The sequence below is a fragment of the Gorilla gorilla genome, chromosome X (genome assembly GCF_029281585.2).
Source record: "Gorilla gorilla gorilla isolate KB3781 chromosome X, NHGRI_mGorGor1-v2.1_pri, whole genome shotgun sequence".
NCBI lineage: Eukaryota > Metazoa > Chordata > Mammalia > Primates > Hominidae > Gorilla > Gorilla gorilla.
The window spans coordinates 84463109-84483645 of NC_073247.2; the positions used below are offsets into that span (position 1 = coordinate 84463109).

General features: G+C 41.2%; 1 non-coding gene and 1 pseudogene across 1 annotated transcript; both read right to left on the reverse strand.

Moving 5' to 3' along the window:
* Positions 1-719: 719 nt before the first annotated feature.
* LOC101152794 (F-actin-capping protein subunit alpha-1-like) lies at positions 720-1701 on the reverse strand (annotated as a pseudogene).
* Positions 1702-13594: 11893 nt separating this feature from the next.
* Positions 13595-13758, reverse strand: LOC115932583 (U1 spliceosomal RNA). Its single transcript, XR_004068845.1, has one exon. It is a non-coding gene; the product is annotated as a U1 spliceosomal RNA (small nuclear RNA).
* Between the last annotated feature and the right edge of the window lie 6779 nt (positions 13759-20537).

The window sequence follows — 20537 nt, forward strand, 5'->3', positions numbered from 1 at the left end:
TTTTGTTTATGATTTACATAGTTGCTTGATTCATTTGCTTATAGCAAATCCTGCCACAAAGTATAAAAGGGCAGGATACTTATTATTTCTTCAACATCTGCATTTTTCAAGTTTTTAAAAACAAATGGATAAAACTCTGCTAAAAATGCAGATGTCTATAACTTCAATGGTATTAGATGGGAAGGAGACAATGAGGGAAGGGAAAAAAAAGCAAACATGTTCATGTGCAAGGAATGTGGTTAAAGCCTTTGGATTTAAAAACATGTTTCTCAGAAAAGCTGTCACTTCCTTTGTCCTCCAAAAAAGGACCTGAAAAGTCCCAATCCAAGCTTTGGAAAACTACAGTTATGAGATGCTATAAGTGTTCAAAGCAGTCAGAAGGAGAAGGATGGATGTGTCTTTTATTTAGCTATAGTTCGTAGCATAGCCTCTTTAGCTGTTGGTGGATCAGTAAAAACCACTGAATTATCAGAAGTGCTTGAAAGGATAGGGGTAGAAAGTAATGAACATAATATCTTATGCAAATCAGTAACAGGGTTTCATGGCCCAGGAAAACTTTCTGAAAAGTAAAATGACTCTAAAATAGATCTCCTCTCCAACATTAAGTGTAGCAGAATTAACAACAACCAAAAAAGATTTACATGTAGATCTAGTGATAATAGAAAATTACAAGGCAGAGAGCTTAAAAGAATCAAGACCATGCTATAGATTCTACAGTATTCTATGAAGCTAGAAAACCTGTTAAATTTGAAAGCCCTAGCAAAATATCACTCTTGTTTATAAATCACTTATTTATCGTATGACCACACGTTGAATCCTTGTCTTTCCTCATACTGAAGAATTCTACATTCAGCCTTTAAGCATTCTGCATTTCTTTGCCAATCTGGTAGCTGAGTATCTTGTTCCAGTCGATTTTCCTGCGGGTAATTGGAAGCTGCCGGCACAAGGCCTGGAATGTGGTATCTGACATTGTTTGATAGTTTTCACTGGTTGCTGTCTGATGGTCATTTTCTGCATTCCCTATGATTTTAATAAACTCCTTGGCAGTTTGGACTTCATTCGAAACAGTTAGTGAATCCTGTACATCTTTATGACTAACCGACTGAACATTGCCGTATTCATAATAGTGAATCTTAAGCACTCCAGCCACCTGGGCTGTAGGAGGTATGACGATGACCTTCCACTCTAATGACCACTTCAGAATTTTTAAGGCTGAAACTGGTGGCTTTCAATGCATGCAGGAATAGTCTGTTGCCCATCTATAGTTTTAACATAAACAGTACAGAAGCCGCTGGAATAATGATCTTCCACATAGGCTCTTAAAGCAGGGTCACAGGATTCTCTCCAAGACTTCAGACCTCCATCTACTTCCTGTGGCTGGGGGTCACTTGCTTTTTTCCATACGTGATCAAATTTAAAGGAAATTTTGTTTCTTGGATCTAGAAATCTGCTATTACCTAGGTTAGAGTGCTCTGCAATTAAGACCTGATCTTCATATCCTTCTCTGTCTTCACAGACGTGAACTGATCCATGTTATGCTGGGCAAATGCATGTGCTGCCCCTTCGCTGAGGAGAGTGTCATTATTAAGTATTAAACATCATTGAATACTCATTAAATTCCCATGGGGGAGCATGAGTGATGAATTTAGCAGCTATACACACCTTCTCCTCATCCAACACTCAGTCCTCAATGTCGGCCATCTTGGGCTGCTCTCTGCATTTTTCTTATTATGAGGATGAGCGTCTTTGGGGGCCATTTACATTTTCCTTTTCTACCTTTTGTCTGTTCATGAGGCTTGCCCATTTTTCTACTGGGCTGCTGGTCTTTTATCTAATTCTAGAGCATCTTTTATGGCATTTGAATCTTGAATCGTGGTTAGGAAGGCTTTCCCTGAAACTCAGGTTAGAAAGGAATTCTTCCATGTTTCCTTTGAATGCTCTTTATTATTATTTTTTACATTTAAATAATTGATTCCTCTCTGGTTTATCCTGATGTACAGTGTGAAGCGTGAATCTACTTTATTTTTTTCAGATGGCTACCTAGTTGTCACAACAGTTTGCTGAATTGTTCACCTTTTCTCCAACCAATTTAAGATGACATCTTCATCATATCCCAAACTTCAATATTTATTTGTTTTTACTTATGGATATTCTATTCTGTTAATTGGTCTGTGTTTCTAGTTATGTGACACTACCCTTTGCTTTTAATTATCAAAGCTTTAAAATGTTTTTTATCCTTTGTTTTCTCCCCTTTATTCTCAATGTAGTGTATTAGGTTAATGAATAGCACGGTAATGTAATAATAATTATTATTAACACAAGAGCAATAATAGAATGACGTTCTTGGTCAGGTGCTTGTCATTTATTTTTTAATTTTTTTTTTAAGTTTTTTTTTTTTTTTTTTTTTTGAGGCGGAGTCTCGCTCTGTCACCCAGGCTGGAGTGCAGTGGTGTGATTTCGGCTCACTGCAAGCTCTGCCTCCCGGGTTCACGCCATTCTCCTGCCTCAGCTTCCGGAGTAGTTGGGACTACAGGTGCCCGCCACCTCGCCTGGCTAATTTTTTGTGTTTTTAGTAGAGACGGGGTTTCACCGTGTTAGCCAGGATGGTCTCCATCTCCTGACCTAGTGATCCGTCCGCCTCAGCCTCCCAAAGTGCTGGGATTACAGGCTTGAGCCACCACGCCCGGCCTTATTTTTAAATTTTTTTTATTTCCAACTTTTATTTTAAGTTCAGGGGCACATGTGCAGGATGTGCAGCTTTGTTACATAGGTAAACATGTGCTACATAGGTAAACACGGTGGTCTGCTGCACAGATCATCCCATCACCCAGGTATGAAGCCCAACATCAACTAGCTATTCTTCCTGATCCTCTCCCTCCTCCCACCTCCCACCCTCCAACACACCCCAGTGTGTGTTGTTCCCCCTGTCATGTGTCCATGTGTTCTCATCATTTAGCACCTACGTATAAGTGAAAACACACTTTAAAACGTTTTAATGTCTGTCGTTTTACAGTTTAAATGTCTGTAAAACGACAGACATTAAAACGTTCTTCTTTTTCAGGATTTCCTGGTCATTTATGCTTATTTGTTTCTTATATAAACTTAAAATGAGCTTGTCTAATGAAACAAAAAGTCTGTGTTGATATTTTCATTGGTATTATGTTCAATTGACAAATCACTACATCATACAGGGTAGCAATAAAGCTCAGAAACATAGGCAATTACCCATAGTAATGATTTGTTGGCATTACATTATAATGCATGATATTAATATAGTTTGGGGGCTTGTCCCCTCCAATTCTTGGGTTGAAATATAATCCCCAGTGTTGGAAGTGAGCCTGGTGGGTGGTGTTTGGGTCATGGGGGCGTATCCGTCATGAATGGCTTGGTGCCCTCCCTGTGGTAATGAATGGATTCTCCCTTGGTAGTTCACACCATAGCTGGTTGTTCAGAAGTGTGGAACCTCCCCTGTCTGTCTTGCTGCTTCTCTCACTAGGTGATGCATCTGCTCCCCCTTCACCTTCAACCATGACTGTAAGTGTCAGGCCTCTGAGCCCAAGCCAAGCCATCGCATCCCCTGTGACTTGCACGTATACATCCAGATGGCCTAAAGTAACTGAAGATCCACAAAAGAAGTAAAAACAGCCTTAACTGATGACATTCCACCATTGTGATTTGTTCCTGCCCCACCCTAACTGATGAATGTACCTCGTAATCTCCCCCACCCTTAAGAAGGTGCTTTGTAATCTCCCCCACCCTTAAGAAGGTTCTTTGTAATTCTTCCCACCCTTGAGAAGGTACTTTGTGAGATCCACCCTGCCCGCAAAACATTGCTCTTAACTTCACCGCCTAACCCAAAACCTGTAAGAACTAATGATAATCCATCTCCCTTCGCTGACTCTCTTTTCCGACTCAGCCCACCTGCACCCAGGTGAAATAAACAGCTTTATTGCTCACACAAAGCCTGTTTGGTGGTCTCTTCACACGGATGCGCATGAAAGTAAGCTTCCTGAAGCTCTCACCAGAAGCCAAACAGATGTGGATGCCATGCTTGTACAGTCTGCAGAACCGTAAGCCAATAAACCTTTTTTCTTTATAAATTGCCCATACTCCAGGCATTCCTTTCTAGCAATGCGAATGGGCTAACACAGATATGTTCAATGTTTATTTCTCCTTGGTATTGTGTAGTTCAATGTCCTATGCAGAAATTACAATAACACAGTGTGTTAATGTGGCATTTCCTGCAATCCTTACACAATAATCTGTGATGCATTGCCTCAGGTGTTTTATGTCTGATTTTCACCAAATAAACCTATTCCTTTAATACACCCCAGCAAAGGTAATCAAGGTGGTTCAATCTGCTATATATAGTAATATTATATGTATATACCATATAAAATATTTTTTTCAAATTGATACTTTCTGAAAAACTAGAAAAGACCAAGATACTGCCACAGATCAGAAGAGACTAAGGAGCTAAGGACAACCAATATGCAGCAGAGAACCCTGGACTGGACTGCAAAACAGGAAAATAACTTTTTTTGAAAAATGGTGAAATCCAAATAAAGTCTGGGATTTTGTTCAAAGTAAGGTACCAATGTTGGTTTCTTAATTTTTGATAAATATGCTACTGTGATGTAAGATGATGGCATTAAGAGAAACTGAAACTGGATAAGGAGTATAAGACAGTTCTCTGTACTACCTTTGCTACTTTTCTGTGAATCTGAAATTATTCCAAAATAAAAAGTTTATTTTTAAAGAAACGATGTTGCTAGATGTTTTGAACACCTTGTATTGTAATGCTGTGTTTATCTTCCTCACTAGACTGTGAATACCACCAGAGCATGGACCATTCAGTACTACCCCTGGGCCCATCAGTAGTTAGTTATCGTGGATAACCTTAAGATGATGAAGACAAGCCAACAAGACATTGAGAGGTTCTGAAAAAGCACCACCTTGGTGTCTTCCCTACCTTACATTACAAACCATTCAATTTAATAAAACCAAATGTGTTGCTAGTAAACATTTGTATTTTCTGTATCTTCCATCCAGGCAGATTCAGAGAAAAAAATGTATTTAGGAAACCTGCCCTAAAAAGCCGACAACCACCTCTTTTCTCCACCTGTTGGCCTTCTCTATTCATTTAAAAAAATACTCTTTCTCCTTGCCCCAAAGTTTTTCTCACAGCAGTTTTGGAGAAGTGGAATGAACAGTAGGCTTGGAGATGGGAACTGGGTTCTCCTCTGGACTCTCACTTTCTGGCTGTGTAACCTTGGGTAAGTTACCTAATCTCTCTAAGCCTGTTTTTCCACCTTCCTAACAGGACTTAATGAGAATGCACTAAGTCTAAGATACTAGGCTGCTTTCTGCGCTTTGTGAGTGTGTGATTTTTTTTTTTTTGCTGGCAATCTTGCTCTTTCTCAAGGGTTCCTGGGTGAATGGCACCGCTCCCTACCCACTTGCCCAAACCAGAACCTGAGTCATTTGTGACTCCTTCGTCTCTTTAACACCGCCTTCCTACATGTCAAAATTGTCATTAAGTCCTATAGATTCTATTTCCTAAATATTTATCTGAGTCACCTTCCCATCTTGATCCCCATGGTCACTGGCTGAGTTTCTCCACAGACAATTGTTAACAGCCTCTAAACTAGTCTCTTTGCCTTCAGATTTGTTCCTTATTTTTCATACCACTGCCTAATTGATCTTTTAAATCCAAATCTGGCTCGGTTACTCCCTAACATAAAATTTTCCTGTGGATTCTCATAGCCTTTAGGGTAAATCCAAAATGTCTAGTGTGACATTGTGATCCAGGCTGTGAGTATCCATCTGTTGCTTTCCTTTCCAGTCCCTGCTATATCCTTATGCTTTAGCTGTTTTCAATTATTTGCAGTTGCCGGAAATCACTGTGCATTCTCTCACAATTATGCTACCCCATCTGTCTGAAAGATCTCCCTTCACCCATTTTTAACAATTTGCTAAGCTAGCGGTCAGTTCCCATTTCTCATTTTATTTGACCTATTGGCAGCATTTGACTCACCTAATTGCTCCCTCTTTGATTTTTCTTCACTCTGTGTGGGGAAAAGAAAGAGAGATCAGATTGTTACTGTGTCTGTGTAGAAAGAAGTAGACATAAGAGGCTCCATTTTGTTCTGTACTAAGAAAAATTCTTCTGCCTTGAGATGCTGTTAATCTGTCACCCTACCCCCAACCATGTGCTCCCTGAAACATGTGCTGTGTCAACTCAGGGTTAAATGATTAAGGACTGTGCAGGATGTGTTTTGTTAAACAGATGCTTGAAGGCAGCATGCTCGTTAAGAGTCATCACCACTCCCTAATCTCAAGTACCCAGAGACACAAAACACTGCGGAAGGCCGCAGGGACCTCTGCCTAGGAAAACCCGGTATTGTCCAAGGTTTCTCCCCATGTGATAGTCTGAAATATGGCCTCGTGGGAAGGGAAAGACCTGACTGTCCCCCAGCCTGACACCCGTAAAGGGTCTGTGCTGAGGAGGATTAGTAAAAGAGGAAGGAACGCCTCTTTGCAGTTGAGATAAGAGGAAGGCGTCTGTCTCCTGCTCGTCCCTGGGCAATGGAATGTCTCAGTGTAAAGCCCGATTGTATATTCCATCTACTGAGATGGGGAAAACCGCCTTAGGGCTGGAGGTGGGACATGTTGGTAGCAATACTGCTCTTTAAGGCATTGAGATGTTTATGTATATGCACATCAAAAGCACAGCACTTTTTTCTTTACCTTGTTTATGATGCAGAGACATTTGTTCATGTGTTTACCTGCTGACCTTCTCTCCACTATTATCCTATTGTCCTGCCACATCCCCCTCTCCGGGAAATGCCCGATAATGATGAATAAATACTAAGGGAACTCAGAGGCTGGTGCCAGCGCGGGTCCTCCGTATGCTGAACGCTGGTCCCCTGGGCCCATTTTTCTTTCTCTATACTTTGTCTCTGTGTCTCTTTCTTTTCCAAGTCTCTCGTTCCACCTAATGAGAAATGCCCACAGGTGTGGAGGGGCAACCCATCCCTTCAACTCAGCTTTCAGAATACCAAATATTCCTAGTTTTCCTTCTATTCCACATCAGTTGCTCTTTCTTATTCTGCACTGAACCCTTCCCTCCTTCCCAATCTACTGATATTGAAATGGCCCAGGGCTTACTCCTTGAATCGCCTTTTTCTACTCTAACTAGAACAATCATTTGCTTGGTGCTCTCATTCAGTCTCAGGCTTTAGATACCATCCATACGACAATGACTCCCAAATGCATTACTCCAGAACAGACGTATCCCTTGAACTCCAGGTTTATATATTCAACTTCCTACTCATCTTTTCTTGAATGTCAAATAGACATCTCAAAGTGCTGGGATTACAGGTGTGAGCTACCAGGCCCAACATCTCAAATTTAGTGTGCTCAAAATTAAATTCCTGATCTATCCCCTCCAAAACTACTCTGTCCACAGTGTTCCCATCTAAGTTGATGGAAACTCTATTCTTCCAGTAATTAAAGCCAAAATCCTTGGAGTCATTCTTAACTCCTCTCTTTCTTTCCCACCCATTTGCAAACTCTTAGGGAGTCCGTCTGGTTCTAACCTCAAAATATATCCAGAAGGCTACCATTTTTCATGACCTCTGCTGATATCACCTTGGTTTGAACCAATGTCATCTCTCACTTACATTACTGCAAAAGCCTCTTAAGTAGTTTTCCTGATTCTGTGCTTGTTTCTTTACCCAAAGCCTGTCTTCAACACAGCAGTCGGAGCGATAAAATATGACATCATATTATATTAAAACATTAGCTAATACAGCATTTCTCTTATCAAAATCCTGCATGACCCCTCACCCATAGACAGAATAAAGCACATAATTATTATATATCTTTAAATTTTTTTTTCTTTCCAACTTTTGTTTTAGGTTCAAGGGGTACATGTGCACGTTTGTTCCATGGATATATTGCATAATGCTGAGGTTTGGGTTTCTCTTGAACCCATCACTCATATTGTGAACATATTGCACAATTGGTAGTTTTTCAACCCTTGCCCCACTTCCTCCCTACCCCCTTTTTGGATTCCCCACTGTCTATTGTTTTCGTCTTTGTGTACATGTGTACCCATTGTTTAGCTCCCACTTATAAATGAGAGCATGCAGTATTTGATTTTCTGTTGTTGTGTTAATTCACTTAGGATAATGGCCTTTGGAGGCATTCATGTTGCTGCAAAGGACATAATCTCATTACTTTTACGGCCGCATAGTATTCCGTGATGTATATGTATCACATTTTCTTTATCTAATCCACCATTGATAGGCACCTAGTTTGATTCCATGACTTTGCTATTGTCAATAGTGCTGCGATGAGCATACAAGTGTAGGTGTCTTTTCATATAATGATTTCTTCTTTTGCTTTGGGTAGATGTCCAGGAACAGGATTGCTGGGTCTAATGGTAGTTCTACTCTTAGTTCTTTGAGGAATCTCCAAACTGCTTTTCACAGTGGCTGAACTAACTTAAATTCCCACCAACAATCTATGAGCATTTCCTTTTCTCCTCAGCCTTGCCAGCATCTGTTATTTTTAGTCTTTTTAATAAGAGCCATTCTGACATATGCGAGATGTCATCTCATTGTGGTTTTGGTTTGCATTTCTCTGATGATTAGTGATGTTGAGCATTTTTTTTCATATTTTTTTTGCCCACTTGTTTGCCTTTTTGAAAAGTGTCTGTTCATGTCCTTTGCCCACACTGTAATGGGACTGTTTTTTTCTCACTGCTTTGTTTAAGTTCCTTATGGATTCTGGATATTAGTCCTTTGTCGGATGCACAGATTGCAAATATTTTCTTCCATTCTGTAAGTTGTCTATTTATTCTGTTGATGGTTTTGCTACGCAGAGGCTCTTTGACTTAATTAGGTTCCACTTGTCAATTTTTGTTTTTGTTGCATTTGCTTTTGAGGTCTCAGTCATGAGTTCTTTACCCAGACCAATGTCCAGAAGAATTTTCCTAGGTTTTCTTCTAAGATTTTTATAGTTTGAGGTCTTACATTTAAATGTTAAATCCGTCTTGACTTAATTTTTGTATATAGTGAGAGGTAGGGGTCCAGGTTCATTCTTCTGCATGTAGCTAGCTAGCTATGCCAGCACCACTATTTGAATAGGGTGTCCTTTCCCCATGGTTTATTTTTGTCAACTTTGTCAAAGATCAGTTGGGTGTAGGTGTGTGGCTTTGTTTCAGGGTTCTGTATTCTGTTCCATTGTTCTATGTGTCCATTTTTGCACCAATACCATGCTGCTTTGGTTACTGTAGCCTTGTAGGATAGTTTCAAGTCTGGTAATGTGATGCCTCCAGCTTTATTCTTTCAGAATCGGTTTGGCTATTCTGGCTCTTTCTCTGGTTCCATATACATTGTAGAATAGGTTTTTTTCTAATTCTGTGGAGAATGACATTGGTAACTTGATAGGAATTGTGTTGAATCTGTAGATTGCTTTGGGTGGTGTGGCCGTTTTAATGATATTGATTCCTCCAAACAGTTTTTCCATTTGTTTGCATTGTCTGTGATTTCTTTTATCCGTGTTTTTTAGTTCTCTTTGTACAGACCTCTCACCTCCTTCATTAGATGTATTTCTAGGTATTTGGTTTTTCATGGCTATTGTAAATGAAATTGCCTTCTTCATCAGCATACTTTTCCTCTTAGCTCTGTAACCTCACCTCCTGTTCTATCCCTCATTCACTCGGCTCCAGCGTTAATGACCTTGCTGTTTCTCCAACATGTCAACCACATGTCTGCTTTAGGGCCTTTCTTTAATTCTTTTCCCTTCCTGGAACACTATTTCCCCAGATATTCATTTGGCTAGTTTCCTCACCTACTTCCAGTCTCTACTCAACTTCCACCATCTCAAGGCGGTCAACCATGATCACCGTATTTAATACCGCAGCCTGACTACCTTTTCCCAAGTATTCTCTATCTCTACTAAACTTTTTCTTTTTTCTTTCATAGCACCTATCACCTTACAACATACAATATATATTTTACTCATGTAAGTTATTTTTTACTGTGTATCTCCCTCTGCTAAAATATAATCCTCAACCAACAAGAGCAGGGATCTTGGTCTGTTGCATTCAGTGATATGTCACAAGTGCCTAGAAAAAGTACCTGGTACATGGTAGGGATTTAGGAAATACTTGTTGACTTCAAATGTCTAGTTTGGTGTGATCCTTCCAGATGTTTTTCTGTGAATTTACATATGTATATGCAAACCTAGAAAAAATAATAATAGCAATGGGGTGAGTTTTTATATCTCATACATGAACTTCAAGACAGCTCAGGTGTTGCCTCCTACCAACCTGTTCCTAAAATTCCTCTCACTCACAACACCTAGTGCACTGTATTGTAGTTGTCTAATTACTTCTCTGTCTCCCCTACTAGACTGTGGGCTCCTTGAGGGCAGGAACCATGGTTTTTCCATCTCTGTATCTCCAGGGATGGCTCATAGTGGCATATCATACACGTTGAATGGATACATTTATGAATAAATGACTCCTTGCCTGGAAGAAGGGTAATTCCACTTCCTTGATATTGTGGTCCTCTATTTTAGAGCTGTGTCTTACTCTAAGCAAGCTCAATATATAAGATATATTAAAACTCAGCTTTACTCAAAAGATGTAATTGTTTGCTTTGAAACTGTAAAGTAGTTAATTTACAAAATTCTTCATGGGAGGATTCTTTTTTTCTAAATAGCAATGGCCTTTAGTGCAGAAGAACAGAAGGTTGCCATAATAAGACCAAACCATCCTCCCTTCATCCCAAGATTGGTGCTTGGCAGAGGCATGAATATTAGCATGTCTGAAGGTAAGGTTGTCTGCCTGATGTCATCCTCAAAATGCTAGAAATGCAGGCAACCCCTGCCTCAACATCCCAGTTTCTGGTAATAACATGTTATGAAGAAGGGGAAGGTAACTAAAATTTACTTAGATTCTATTATGTACTAGATATGTTCCACATGTTAGTCTTATTTAATCCTGAAAAATAACTCTTGGAGGAAGACAATGCTGTTGCTATCTTATCAACGAGGTTGCTGAGCTCAGAGTGGTACATTGCCTATGATCACACAGAACCAAATAAAGGCAAACTATAGACTTAATATTAAGTGTGTTTGTCCCAGTCAATTCCTATATTTCAGACTCACTATTCAAACAGTGTTGTCAAGCTGGAGGTATGACCTAAAGCAGCACAGTGTTGAGAGTCCTGTTCTAGACATAGATTGGTCAGTAAGATAGGAACATAAATGTAGGCCGAAGATTTTCACCGGGATGGGTGGATTGGAAGGAAGTTATTGGTGAGAAATATTCAGTATGCTGGCAGAGTGGGAAAGAAAGGTTGTGAGGGTAAAGTTGTAACCCAAGAAGCAGAGGTGGGAGACAGGAAATGTAGCAGCTGCCTCAGAGGCAGCTGTCATGATGGTACTTAAAGAAGATTGCTGCCAAGTGTTATTTACGAATTGTGGCTTAGGGTTTCCCAGTGCCGTCCTGGGTTTTGTGATGTTCTAAAAGACAGCAGTAAGGGAGGTGCGGGGCATGGATTGTTCCTCCTGTAGTCCTGGATTTTTTTTTCTGTTTCCCTTTTGGAAAATTTTTAATTTCTAAAAAATTTTGCAGAGACAGTGTTTTCCTATGTTGTCCAGGCTGGTCTCAAACTCCTGGCCTCAAGTGATCCTCCCGCCTCAGCATCCCAAGTACACGGGATTACAGGCATGAGCTACTGCATCAGGCCTTGGAAAATGTTATTGTAGTAAAATATATGTAGCATAGAATTTGCAATCTTAACCCTTTTTAAGTGTACAATTCAGTGGCATTAATTACATTGGCAACATTGTGACACCATCACCACTACTTCCAAACTTTAAATGGAAACTCTGTACCCATTGGTCAATAACCCTCCATTCCCTCCTCCCTTTAGCCCCTGATAACCTCTAATCTACTTGATGTCTCTATGAATTTTCCTATTCTAGGTATTTCATATAAGTGGAACCATACAATATTTTTCCTTTTGTGTCTGGCTTATTTCTCTTAGTAAGTTTTTCAGGTTCATCCATGTTGTAGCACATATCAGAACTTCATTTCTTTCCACAGCTGAATAATATTCCATTGCATACACATGCTGTATTTCATTTGTCCATTAAACTGCTGATGGACCCTTTGGTTGTTTCCAACTCTTGGCTATAGTGCATACTGTTGCAATGAACATTAGCATGAAACTGACTGTGTCAGATTCTATTTTCAATTATTTTGGGTATATTTCCCTAGGAGTGGAATTGCTAGGTCATAAGGCATCCTATGTTTAACTCTTAAAATTTATTTCTAATTGATATAATAGCCATGTATGTTTATGTGGTACAATGTAATGTTTTGATCTTTGTATACATTATGAAAAGAGCTCTTTGAGGGACCGCAAGCTTTTCCACAGAGGTGCACCATTTTACATTCCCATCAGCAATGTGCAAGAATTTCAGCTTCTTTACATCCTTACCAATGCTTCTTATTTGCTTCAAGAAAAGTTTTTTTTAAATTATAGATGTGTATGTAAAGTGTTAATGGTGGTATCTCATTGTAGTTTCCATTTGCATTTCTCTGATGACTAATGATATTGAGCATCATCTCATGGGCTTAGTGGGAGAAATGTCTCTTAAGTCATTTGCTCATTTAAAAAATTAATTAGGTTGTTCTTCTTTTTTGTGTTGAGCTATAGGAATTCTTTATATATTCTGAATAGTAAACCATTGTCAGATACGTAATTTGCAACTATTTTCTATCATTCTATAGAATGTTTTCTTTTTTTACTTTATACTGTTCTTTATGCATGAGCATTTTCAATTTTGATGAAATCTAATTGATCTATCTATTTTTCTTTTGTTGCTCATGATTTTGGTGTCATATCTAAGAATCCATTGCCTAATCCAAGGGTATAAAAGTTTACCGCTGTGTTTTCTTCAAAGAGTTTTTTGTTATTAGCATTTGTATTTAAGTCATTGACTGATTTTGGGTAATTTTTTTGTATACAGGATGAAGTAGAGGCCCAAATTCATTCTTTTCAGTGTAATTCTGGCTTCATAGAATGATTCGAGAAGTATGTGATCCTGTTTACATACTTCTATATAATTCCATATGGTTTCATATAGGGATTCATTAGTGAAACCATCTATGATTGAGGTTTTCTTTCTTTGTTAAGAAAGTGTTTAATTGCCAATTAAATTTCTTTACTAGATAAAGGGTTATTCAGATGATCTTCTTCTGGGATGAGCCTTGGTAGTTTGTGACTTTCAAGGAATTGCTCCATTTCATCTCAGTTATTGAATCTGTTGACATAAAGTTGTTCAAATTTCTCCATTTTAATAAACATAGGATCTATAGGGATGCCATCTCTCTTTTTTCCTAGTATTGGTAGTTTGTCTCTTCAGTCTTTTTTTTTTTTTTCTTGATCCATCTGGCTAGAGGTTTATAAACTTTATCGCTCTTCAGAAAGAACCAGATTTGGGATTCATTGATTTTCTTTATTGTTTTTCTGCTTTGTATTACGTTGACTTCTTTGTTTTTATTTTATCAGGGAAAGTGCAAACTCAGTCCCCTATGTACACAAATTATGCAGTCGAGTCTCCCCTGTTTGTGGAAATATGGGGTATCAGCACACCCAGGGTGCAATAGATGAGCCTCAATCTAGGAAAACCACCTTTGTGCTCATGGTATCTCCCCTGACAGGTGAGGATGTATTATTTCTACTCTGACACCATTACCTTTGTTCTGTTTAATTTAATTTGTTTTCCTTTTTCTCATTTATTAACATGTTTTCTGAGCTCATTGACTTGAGACCTTTCTTCATAGAGGTGTTTTTACTGCTACGAAATTTCCTGAGTCTTTTTTTTTTTTTACCTGCCTCTCACAAATTTTGATATGTTGTGTTTTCCTTTTCCGTCAGTTCAAAACACTTTCTAATTTTCATTATGATTTCTTATTTGATTCATAGGGTAATTGAAAGCACATTATTTGGTTCCCAAATATTTGTAGATTTTCTGAATATCGCTCTCGTTAATTTCTAACTTAATTTTATTGTATGTGGTTGAAGAACACACTTTATGTTACTGGAATTGTCTAAAATGTATTGAGACTTGTTTTATGGCACGGAATACAGTCTCTCTTGGTAAATGTTCCACATACACTTGAAAATAATGCATAGTCTTCTGTTATGGGATGGAGGGTTCTACATGTGACAATTAGGTCAAGTTGGTAATAGCGATGCTCGAGTCTTCTATATTGTCATTGACTTTCTGTCTGCTTGTTTTACCAGCAATATATTGAGGGGTATTGAAATCTTTGTCGAGAATTGTTGATGCAGCTATTTCTCTGTGTAGGTCTATTCATTTTTGCTTCATGCATCTTGAAGCTCTGTTTTTAGGTACACAAACACAGAATTGTTATCTACTCATCATAAATTCACTGCATTGTCATTATGACATGGTCTTCTTTATCAATGGTAATATTCTTTGTTCTGAAGTCTACTGTGTCTGATATCAATATAACAACTACGTCTTTGTTGTGATTAGTCTTAGCTTGGTATACTGCCCCCACCTTTACATTTAAGCTATGTTGTGTCTTTATATTTAAAGTGGGTTTCTTATAGGCAATATAGAGTTGAGTCTTGCTTTCTTATCCAGTCTGGTGGTTTTTGTCTCTTAATTGGCATGTTGGGACCATTTATATTCAATGTAATTATTGATATGGTTAGGTTTAAATTTACCATCTTGTGTTATGTTTTCTATTGGCCTCATGAATTTGCTCCCCTTTCCTTCTTTTTGGCCTTCATTTTTGAAAGACATTTTCACTGGACATAGCATTCTAGGTTAGCAGTATTTTTCATTTAGTACTTCAAAAATGTTGCTCCAGTGTCTTCTCACTTGCATTTTTTTCTGATGAGAAATCTGCTGTCATCCTCATTTCAGTCCCTTTGTATGCAACATGTGGCCTCTCCATCTTTCCTGACTGCTCTTCAGATTTTTTTCTTTTTCTCTGGTTTTGTAAAATATTATTGTGATGTGCCTTAGTGTAGCTTTCTCTACGTTTCTTGTGCCTGGTGTGTGTTCAGCTTCTTGGGTGTGTGGGCTTAAAGTTTTTGGCAATTATGGGTAGATTTCAGCAGCTATTTATTCAAATATATTTTTTTCTGTCCCTCCCTCCTTTATTTTCTCTCTTTCAGGGCCAACAATTGCACATATATTTGGCTGTGTGACATTGTCCTATAGTTCTCTGTTGCTCTGTTCATTTTTCTTATATTTTTTTCTTTGTACAGCTTATATTCCAATGTCTTTAAGTTCACTAATCTTTTTTCCTGCAATGTCTCATACACTGTTAATCACATACAGTGCATTTTCCACATAGATATAGTAGTGCTCATCTCCAGAAGTTTGATTTGCATTTTTTCTGTATCTTCCATGTCTTGACTTGACTTTTGAGCATATGAACTACAGTTATTATAACTTTTAATATTCTTCTCTTCTAATTTAAGCATCTGTGTCAATTCTGGGTCACTTTCAGTTGATTGATCTTTCTCCTTGTTATTGTCATGTTTTCTTGGTTCTTCGTTTGTTTGCTAGGTTTTAACTGGATGCCAAGACATGATGAGTTTTAGCTTGTTGAGTGCCGAATATTTTTGTATTCTCATAATTTTTCCTGAGCTTTGTTATGGGATGCAGTTAAGTCGCTTGTAGTTTCATACTTTGGGGTCTTGCTTTTAAGCTTTGTTAGATGAGACCAAAGCTGTGTTTAGTCTAGGACCCATTACTCTCCACTAGTTAGGTAAATCTCTTTTCAGCACTTTGTATATTGCTCAGAGAATTGAGAGACTTTCCAGTCTGATAGTTGAGAATAGGCATTATTCCTAGTCTTGTGAAAGTACCAGGTACTGTTCCCTCTAATTCTTTTGCATGGCTCTTTCTTATCCGGGGCAGTTTTCTTACATGCTTATGTTGATCAGTACTATGAGAGGCTTTAAGTAGCAAGGTATCAGGTGTCTGTTTCTCTAGATCATAATCATATTAGCTAACTTTTATTAAACACTTTTTATACAGAACGTAGTCTGTAGTTAGACTGGGGTTAATCCCTTCTGTTCCTTCTGTTGTAGGACGAGCTGTTGATGAGCAGGCCTGTGCTAAGGATGCTAGTTTATTTAATATATTAATCCAATGAGGAGAGTGCTGTTATTATTATTCTCATTTACAGATAAAGAAACTGAGGTACAGAGAGTTTAAGTAACTTGCTCAAGGACACACGCAGATAGTAAGTGGTAAACTGAAATTTGAACCTAGATGGTTTGACTTCAGAGATTGAATTTAACTTGTAAATCATCATGTGCAAGGACGATCGGAAATACAATCAGGATGCAAGCTGATGATAAGCCTGCCGTTCCATATCTCCCCCACAGCAGCCAATCAGCCTCTAATACAGGAACAAGTCCCTCCCTCTAAGCTAAGGGCAAGGAAGTAGGGGTAGCAGATGGGAGGAAGGAAAGAGAAGGTATGTATAATTATTGTGTTGTCACAAATTGCCATTATCCTGTTTGTCCCAAGAGCCCCTTAGCCTCCCAGTTTTGAGGTGGTACCCAACTCTTTGGAACAAATATGGGAGCCTGGTGCCAATGTTGCTGCCCTGCCAGTAAGGGTGCTGACAAGGTCTCTTGTGCAAGAAGCAAAGACCTCCAAGGGATAGTAACAGCTTTGTCTGGGGCCTCCAGTACTGGCCTTACACATTTGGGGATGGAGTTTAGGGCCTGTTTTCTCTTGTTTCATGTATCTCATTTAATGAAAAACAGCTTCCTTTTCCATCTCTGTATCCACATGTTGCAGTGGACTATAATGCCTAAGAAGTTCCTCTCCTCAGCTATCACATGTCCCAGAAAATGTGCTCACATTCTGCTCTCCCTTCCCACATCCAGCCAGACACTTCCCCTCTGAGGTATGTCTTCTGATTTGATTTATTTTCTCATAAGTATTCTATACCTTCTCCCAAACCAGGTAAAAAGCCTTTCTAATCCTCTTGAGGTTACATCTTCCTTGTTCCCTTCGTGGAATGACAAATTGGCTCTTGCAAACATTTAACTGGAGCACTCTGGCAAATGCCCTTGTTCTTGATTCCAGACATCCTCCAAATCAGAATGATCTATGTATATGGTACCTTCCTAAGATATATCAGGAACAGCATGGCAATAGGAACACAAGATAGAGTTTGTGCCTCCGTGTCTGTGAAATACTGCCCTAGGAACTGTCTGCTTCTTTTGCAGAGGGCACTATCACAATTTTTCACTGACACTTACTCCTGAACCCTGAGCATTGGCCACTGATACTTCCACCTGCCTCTAATAAGTAGGCTGCCAGCACCTTCCAGAACATTGGTGTACCAGCACAGACCAATTTTAATCAGAGCCTCCTCTGTTTGGTAACTTTAGACCAGCAGATGCCACCAAGCCTCATTTCTCTGTCAATCTCAATACTGCCCCAAATGCAGGAACTTCTGGCTATTATTTTCTTGTTTCCTCTCCATGTCTGACTCTGCCCAACTCTTTTCTTGAATGCACTCTGGCTTTTTGTTTCATACTTTAAATAAATCTCCCCTATATCCTCCCTCTTTGTTTTCAGTGTTCACTCCGGCTCCTTTTCTTAACTGTAGCAATACAAGAGAACTAGGTATCATTCCTTATTTTTACCTAGTTCACGTAAAGACACCATTGCCCCACAGCATTTTTCACTAGATGATTCTCTCATTGTCATACCCCAAACACCACATAGACCTGGGGGCAGAGACCTCATTGTCTTCATTCCCTGGATTAATACAACACAGCAGTTAAGAGCTCCAGCTCTACAGTAGCAGCTCAGCTTCCAGTTCGAATCCTGGTGTTTCTTCCACTTACTAGCTGTGTGACCTTGGGCAAGTGAATTCACCTTTCTAAGCCTGTTTTCTTATTTATAAATAAAGATAGCTCTCCCTCTCCCTCTCCCTCTCCCTCTCCATGTCTCCCTCTCCCTCTCCGTCTCTCCCTCTCCCTCTCCCTCTCCGTCTCCGTCTCCACAGCCTCCCTCTGATGCCCAGCCGAGGCTGGACTGTGCTGCCGCCATCTCGGCTCACTGCAAACTCCCTGCCTGATTCTCCTGCCTCAGCCTGCCGAGTGCCTGGGATTGCAGGCGTGCGCCACCACACCTGACTGGTTTTTGTATTTTTTGGTGGAGACGGGGTTTTGCCGTATTGGCCGGGCTGGTCTCCACCTCCTGACCGCAAGTGATCTGCCTGCCTGGGCCTCCCGAGGTGCCGGGATTGCAGACTGAGTCTCGTTCACTCAATGCTCAATGTTGCCCAGGCTGGAGTGCAGTGGCATGATCTCGGCTCGCTACAACCTCCACCTCCCAGCCGCCTGCCTTGGCCTCCCAAAGTGCCGAGATTGCAGCCTGTGCCCGGCCGCCACCCCGTCTGGGAAGTGAGGAGCATCTCTGCCTGGCCGCCCATCGTCTGGGATGTGAGGAGCCCCTCTGCCCGGCCGCTCAGTCTGGGAAGTGAGGAGCGCCTCTTCCTGGCCGCCATCCCATCTAGGAAGTGAGGAGCGTCTCTGCCCCACCGCCACCCCGTCTGGGAGGTGAGGAGCGTCTCTGCCTGGCCGCCCCATCTGAGAAGTGAGGAGCCCCTCCGCCCGGCAGCCACCCCGTCTGGGAAGTGAGGAGCGTCTCCGCCCAGCAGCCGCCCAGTCCAGGAGGTGGGGGGCAGCCCCCGCCCAGCCAGCCACCCAGTCCGGGAGGTGGGGGGCAGCCCCTGCCTGGGCGGCCACCCCATCCAGGAGGGGGGGCAGCCCCCGCCCGGCCAGCTGCCCCATCTGGGAGGGAGGAGGGGGGCAACCCCCGCCCGGCCAGCTGCCGCATCTGGGAGGGAGGTGGGGGGCAGCCCCCGCCCGGCCAGCCGCCCTGTCTGGGAGGGAGGAGGGGGGCAGCCCCCGCCTGGCCAGCCGCTCCATCCAGGAGGGAGGTGGGGGGCAGCACCCGCCCGGCCAGCCGCCCCGTCCAGGAGGGGGATGGGGGGCAGCCCCCGCCCGGCCAGCCGCCCCGTCCAGGAGGGAGATGGGGGGCAGCCCCCGCCCGGCCGCCACCCCATCCGGGAGGTGGGGGGGCGCCTCTGCCCAGCCGCCCTGTCTGGGAAGTGAGGAGCCCCTCTGCCCGGCCGCCACCCCGTCTGGGAGGTGTACCCAACAGCTTATTGAGAACGGGCCATGATGATGATGGGGATTTTGTCGAATAGAAAAGGGGGAAATGTGGGGAGAGGAAAGAGAGATCGGATTGTTGCTGTGTCTGTGTAGAGGGAAGTAGACATAGGAGACTCCATTTTGTTCTGTATTAAGAAAAATTCTTCTGCCTTGGGATGCTGTGGATCTATAGCCTTACCCCCAACCCCACCCTCTCTGAAACATGTGCTCTGTCCACTCAGGGTTAAATGGATTAAGGGCAGTGCAAGATGTGCTTTGTAAAACAGATGCTTGAAGGCAGCATGCTCCTTAAGAGTCATCACCACTCCCTAATCTCAAGTACCCAGGGACACAAACACTGCAGAAGGCCGCAGGGTCCTCTGCCTAGGAAAACCACAGACCCTTGTTCGCATGTTTATCTGCTGACCTTCCCTCCACTATTGTCCTATGACCCTGCCAAATTCCCCTCTCTGAGAAACACCCAAGAATGATCAATAAATACAAAATAAATAAATAAATAAATAAAGGCAATTTGTTAAATGTAAAAAATAAATAAATAAATAAATAAAGATAATAAGCCCTTTCTACTATGATTGTTGTGAGGATCAAGCTTAAATGATGTAACAGGGCTGGACGTGGTGGCTCAGGCTTGTCATCCCAGCACTTTGGGAAGCTGAGGCATGAGGATCATTTGAGCACAGGAGTTCAAGACCATCCTGGGCAACACAGCAAGACCCCGTCTCTACTAAAAATAAAAAATAGCTGGGCATGGTGACGCGTGCCCGCAGTCCCACCTACCCAGGAGGCTGAGACACGAGGATGGCTTGAGTGCAGGAGTTTGAGGCTGCAATGAGCTATGATCATGCCACTTCACTCCAGCCTGGGTGACAGAGCAAGACCCTGTCTCAAAAAAAGAAAACAATGAGGTAACATTTAAAGTGTCTAGTATTGATCCTACCAGAGGAGAACCTCCACACAAGTATTATCATTATTGTTGTTACTTTCAGATTATGACTCCCTCACCCTCTTAGAAAAGCCCTTCCTCCTCTGAAGTTTGACTCAAGACAGCTACCGAGAGCCTAAATAGAATATAACCAGAGAACTGTAGTACGATGCAGAAGACAGAAGAGGGAATGTGGTTAGAGCTTCCAGAACATGTAACAGAAAAACATATCCAAGTTTCTCTCTTCTTGAGCACCACCATGTGGTACAACTAGAAATGTAGGACCACAACTTTGGGAAGAGGCTGGGGTTGGAGGAAGCGACTTGGAAGGC